This window comes from Astatotilapia calliptera, chromosome 8 (genome assembly GCF_900246225.1).
Source record: "Astatotilapia calliptera chromosome 8, fAstCal1.2, whole genome shotgun sequence".
In the NCBI taxonomy this organism is placed as follows: Eukaryota; Metazoa; Chordata; class Actinopteri; order Cichliformes; family Cichlidae; genus Astatotilapia; species Astatotilapia calliptera.
In genome coordinates, this window is record NC_039309.1 from 17,806,809 (window position 1) to 17,812,909 (window position 6,101).

Here is a 6,101-nt window from a genome sequence, read left to right on the forward strand (position 1 = left end):
CCCAGTCACTCACGTGCACTCACATAAACACACGGGTACATGCACACACAGGCACTCACGTGTTTGCACATACATACACAAACACAGAGTTTGCAACACACCATGGGGGTTTTACAATGGGGTTGCTTCTATAAAACTGGTTGTAACAAACAAAGAAGTGAAGATCTTGTCACACAGTGGAAAATTGTGAGACATTCGGCGATCGGCCAGCATAACCCGACGATCCAGTCCCGACGGACAGAATAGCGACCGTGGGAGGTGACGCGTGAAATCCACAGTAGGGCAGGGGTACGCCTCTGCCTGCATCTGTGAGTATCGCTCTCCCACTGTTGGGCGCTAGGAGTAGCTTTGCCGGGGAAGGGTAACAGCGGCTGCGCTGACAACGTTGCTGGCCCGTGTCTGTTGTTTCAGGGCGGAGCTACGAGGGAGGGCGTGCGCGGAGGTGGAGAGTGGCTGGACTGCATGATTGCGCACAGTCAGGTGGAGATAGGAGCCTCCTCCCTGGTCTTCTGCTGGCGCGAGAGTCCCCATCCCGGAAGAGGAGTTCCTCTCCTGTCTCTTTCAGCTCAGGAGAATTTGCCCGTGTGTTGCTGGACTGGGAGAATTAGGACCCTGGGGGGGAGTTTTTAGTATCGGGAAAAACATTCATTTAGCTTTGTATTTTTAGCATTTAATCATTCCTGCCGGCAGGGTTTTTAGCGGGTTGTAAACACTATTTTTATTGTATATGGGGATTTTAGCTTGTATTTGGGGTTCTGACTGTGTTTTATCCTGAAAATAAATGGTGTGTTTGAAGCCAGCTAAATTTCTGTGCTCTGAGCGCTGACCCACTCACTCCCCTTTCTGCTTGTATAGACGTGGTGGTGAAGATTTAGTTCCACCAGTTTGGCGGCTACAATCTGCAGAGGAACACCGGCCTTGCACATCCCCCTTCTAGAAGATACATGCCCAACTGAAGATGAATAAAGGTTTTTTGTGAAAATGACTGAGTCCATTGCCGTCTCTGGATGCCCGAGGAATAAAAAAGAACCGGGGTGAAACTGCTTTACGCAACACTCATAAAGAAACACTACTTCAAGGAGAGGGCGTCGACGTGCCTGCCCGTCCGCAGTCAACCTGGGTTGTTGTGTGAGAAGCCCGGGATTTTTTAGACTGTAATTCAGGGGTGTCAAACTCCAGGCCTCGAGGGCCGGTGTCCTGCAGGTTTTAGATATCACCCTGGGTCAACACACCTGAATCAAGTGATCAGTTCATTACCAGGCCTCTGGAGAACTTCAAGACATGTTGAGGAGGTAATTTAGCCATTTAAATCACCTGTGTTGGATCAAGGACACATCTAAAGCCTGCAGGACACCTGTGCTGTAATTTGTTTCATAGTTAGATGCCTGGCTGACAACTCTATAAAAACGAAAACTACACACAATATTCAAAGCACATAGCACACAGAAGTGCAGACATAGGAAAGCTTAAGTATGACTGGGTACCAAAAGCAATCATTCGTGCTCGTAAACTTTTTTTTTTTTTTTAAGTGTGTAACATTCACAATGAAATTGTTGATGGTAACGTGTATGATTCCAGGATACTTGGCAGTGTTGAGCTCGAAGAGTTTTCTTCTTCTTCGGCCATGTTCTCTTAATAATGCACACACTTGGTTGGTTGGTTACTTTTCCGTTTCTTTGATTGTTAGCAACACAGGAGGGAAAAGCATACATTACTTCAGCAGTTCGCGCTTCGGAACATAAGGAACAGGAAGTGAAGTAATCATAATCACCAAAATAAAATCCTTTCCAAAATAAAATGACAATCACAAAACGTCTTTCACAACATAAGATAAATTAATATATTTACTCATGAGAACACAAATCTAACTGGCAGGCTTTTGACTTTTTGCACACAATTGGTTCCACTGATCGAGTATCCTGCAGTGCTGTGTTCGTGTATACCCGTTTCATCCACTTTATTAAAGTGTACAGTATTACAGTAACAGTTAGTTGTGGAATCACTTAATGAATGCCTACGTGGAGCTTTAATCTGCCTTAGACTTACTGACCTTTGAATCAGCATCCCAATAGTCCTAAGGGCACTGACAAAACATACAAGTATAAATAAATAAAAATTAATAGAAAGAGAAACATGTTTGTTAACGTTTTTTATCAAATTATGCACAAATTACATTCTCTGCCAACAGGCCCACAAGACATGACTATGTAGAGGGGAAAAAACTGGCCAGAAGCCATGTGTACCATATCAAGCAGCATTTTACATTCTGTTCAGTGAACTTTACTTGTGGCTTATCAAAAGCTTATCTATTATGTACCACCTGTAGAGTTTTGATACCTGTACATGAATTGTTAATCACACAAATCATAAAAAAAATATTGAAAAATCGCCAAATAGTTTTAGAGTAAACCTGGAATCCCTCCTTAAGAGGTATGGTCCTTCCCATGTGTCAATTCACCATAATTAGGAGAATGAGGAAAAGAGAAAGGTTAGGTACATGACTTCTTAGTCAATATCAGTGCTTCTCCACTGGAGGAGCTTTGCTCTGGGCCTGTAAACCTTTGTAAGGAAATCAAATTAGTGTAGTTTTCATGTTAAGTCTGTTTAACTTCCGGTTCCTTTTCCTAAATTGTTTTTTCTTTCCCCTCCCAGACTTGTTTTCGACACTCGACATGACCCCAACGCTCACCTACAACAGGGACTCCCTCATCCAGCTGTGGCCGCAGCTGCAGCCCAGGCCTCCGGCTTTTCCGCTTCCACAGACTACTTTCCCGAGGAAATACTCCGTGGACACGGAAATCGAAAAACTCACAATAACAAGGTAACCAGGAGGAGATTAAAGAAGAGTGGGGTGAGAGCCAGACTCAAGAGGGAGACACACAAACAACGAGCGCTCCCGTCCATTATCCTGGCTAATGTGCGGTCTGGACGCTGGACGAGCTGCAAGCCTGTGTCAACCACCTGCATGAGTACAGAACTGCCTCTGTTCTGGCATTCACGGAATCGTGGTTAAACAACAGCGACGACGACAGCACGCTGCACATGAATGGCTTTTCACCACCTCTTCATATGGACAGAGACCGTGAACGCACTGGGAAGCAACATGGCAGCAGCGTGTGTCTGTATGTAAACAGCAGCAGTTGCTCTACAGTCCCGGTAAGGGAGAAGCTGTGCACTACAGACATCGAGCTCCTAGGCTGTTTCCCTGCGTCCCTACTACCTCCCCAGAGAATTCCCACAGCTTTTCATCAACTTGGTTTACGTCCACCCCAGAGCTGATGCAACTAAAGCCACAGAGTACATCACCAAAACTCTGTTCAACCTGGAGCAATTATCACCAGACTCTGCCAAATTCATCCTGGGTGATTTCAACCTCTGTTCCCCTGACAAGTTGCTTAAAGGATACCAACAGTATGTTTCATGCAGCACACGTCAGGGGAAGACTCTGGATAAATGCTATGGCTCTGTACCAGATGCATTTAAAGCCCTACCCCTCTCCTCTCTCGGCTCAGCAGACCACCACACCATCCTGCTGGCCCCTGTCATCAAGAGGACTAACAAGGTCACCAAAAACATCAAGCATCATCCTGCCTGATCGGATGAATGGCACTGTGTTTCCAACAAGCTGCAAATTCACTGTGCATGTGAAAAGAACGTTTGAGGAGAACTGAGGAGACTGTTGGAGTTTGACATTTGCCACCTTTGGAGAAAATGGCAAGAAGAGACAGTGGAACACAGGACAAAGCTCAAGGAGAACTGCCTGCTATAGAGATTGACAGACCACGTGACTTTTGCGCATTGCATGCCGGGAACTCGTGGCAAAACAATCCAAGTACCTGCATCAAATGCAAGCATTTGCAGCACCGCAAAACGTTCATTCTTCGGTTCCAATAAATTCTTGCTTTTTCTTTGCCCCCCAAAAAGGTATGTACAAAACGAAGGAGAACAATGCCGGTCCGTACAAAGACAGACTTGATGAAAAATCAAAGAAAAGATACGAGGAAAAAAATCAAACCAGTGAAAGGGTCAGACCCTTACGAGCACACAGAGGGACAAAATCCTTTAGCGTGCTGTCCAACTTTCACCACGCTCATATTTATAATTATACGGTTCTTGGAGTGAGTGCATACACTCATGAAGTTTAGTAACTTCAGGTCACTGCAACAAGCCCAGGTACAGTTTACCGACGGATGGGTACAGGACCTTGAAATGCACCGTGTAGAAAGTAAAGACCATCGTACGTATCATAAGTTTACCAGTCTCACAAATCATCTTCATAAACACACACATTCGTTAACCGTTTATTAATAGGACCTTTGAGCTCAACGGTAATTAATTAGTAGTGGAAATAATTTCTGGTACAGAAATGTAGCAGTGACAATAATATTATATGCTGTAATCGTACTGGGCAATTAGTGATACAAAACAACTGTTTTATCCTGTGAATAAAAGTATGTTTTTGTCAATGTACCATAATAACAGAAGCGAAACACAATATTGTGTCAGGACAATTCACTATTTATGCACAATAAATAAAGGAGCATAGCGTGACAGTTTCTGTTCAGCGCCAGACTTACTTGTAACCTATATCACCAATTATGTTAAGAAAAATGACGCATTAACTACTACAAAACTCTGACCTTTGTGGGAATGCTTGGAGCAGACTAACCTGTGAGCAGGAGTGTTCTGGGACGTTATATTTGGTCTTTGAATGGCTGCAATCCAGTCGCCTCTTTGTTACTTCGGAAACATGGCTGAACAATTTCTCTTCAACGACGTAATCCGATAACAACCGATCTCTTTACCTGTCGGCTTTCCGTGGCTGTCATGTGACCGGCTATTGCAGTTAATAATACAACAGCTTCTTGCCATTTTTTGTGTTTCTTTTTATCGCTGTGTAACTGATTTCAATTGAAAGCCTGCGTGCGCTAGTACCTCTTGCCACGAGTTCCCAGAATTCTTTGCGGTTTTACCCATTTTACTGTTGAAGTGAGAGAGGACAACAGAGTGAGAGTAAGTAGAACACAGAGGAGTGCTGTTATTTAATGTGGGAAATCAAAATTTGGGTTAGCAAATCAGGGGAAAAGAAAACTGACTGCTTAAGTTGGAAAATTAAGGAGTCTGAAACACTGCAAAAAAGAAACTTATACAAAATCACACACACAAGCAGAACATGCATTAACCCTACTAACACAAACACAAGAGAGCTCATGAAGATTAGACAACATCTTAAGCATGTGAGTCTGTTTATCATCTTGTCCAAGTCACCTCGTGTGATGCAAAGACCAGTGGACTCATAGCACATTAGTTAAGAAATGATCAAATAATAGCAGAGAAGTGTGTAGGAAAGGCAACTTTAAGAACATGCCCTGCTGGAGATGCAGCTCCACAGACATGCATTAAACCTGCCTAATAACACAAACACTCATGCAATGAAGATCAGCTTGTTATCTCTCATTAGTGTTAAAATAGTGTGAATTTAACAGACACTTGTTATCAAATACTGAATTTATCCAATGCTGACAATTGACTCTCTAGGTTGCAGGACAACAGTTTAATTTTTGTGGGAAAAAAAAAAAAGATTCTGGTTTGACCAACCAGTGATCAGACAATAAATTTAGTCGTTGATATAGTAAATTAGGAGATGGCGTTTGTCGTCGTTGTTTGTTGTTGAATAAATTCTTTACAAATCCTACCATGTGGATTCATGGATTTTTTTTTTCACATTCTGTCTCTCACAGTTGAAGTGTACCTCTGGTGCAAATTACTGACCTCTGTCATCATTTTAGGTGGGGGAACTTGCACAATCGGTGGCTGACTAAATACTTTTTTGCCCCACTGTAGGACGTGTGTTCTGGACTCTATTTCAACACTCAATTGACAGTCACGCTGTCCCCCCCAGCTGTGGAAACACTCCAGTCACTGCATCAGTGTGCTCTAAAGTCACTGGACTGCCCGTCAGATCTCTTGCACAGGTTTTCAGCCAAAGACAGGCAGCCAAAGACTGCCTTAGATAGGCAGCCAAAATCATCAACGACTCCGCTCACATTCTTCACTCCACATTTCAAAGGCTCCCCTCTGGGCCACGCCTCCACTGCATT

The 6,101-nt window shown here is 43.6% G+C and overlaps 1 long non-coding RNA gene across 1 annotated transcript; it reads left to right on the top strand.

The window, feature by feature from the left end:
* Positions 1-81: 81 nt before the first annotated feature.
* Positions 82-985, top strand: LOC113027603 (uncharacterized). The gene is made up of 2 exons (XR_003273101.1): positions 82-308; positions 412-985. It is a non-coding gene; the product is annotated as an uncharacterized LOC113027603 (long non-coding RNA).
* Positions 986-6,101: the final 5,116 nt, after the last annotated feature.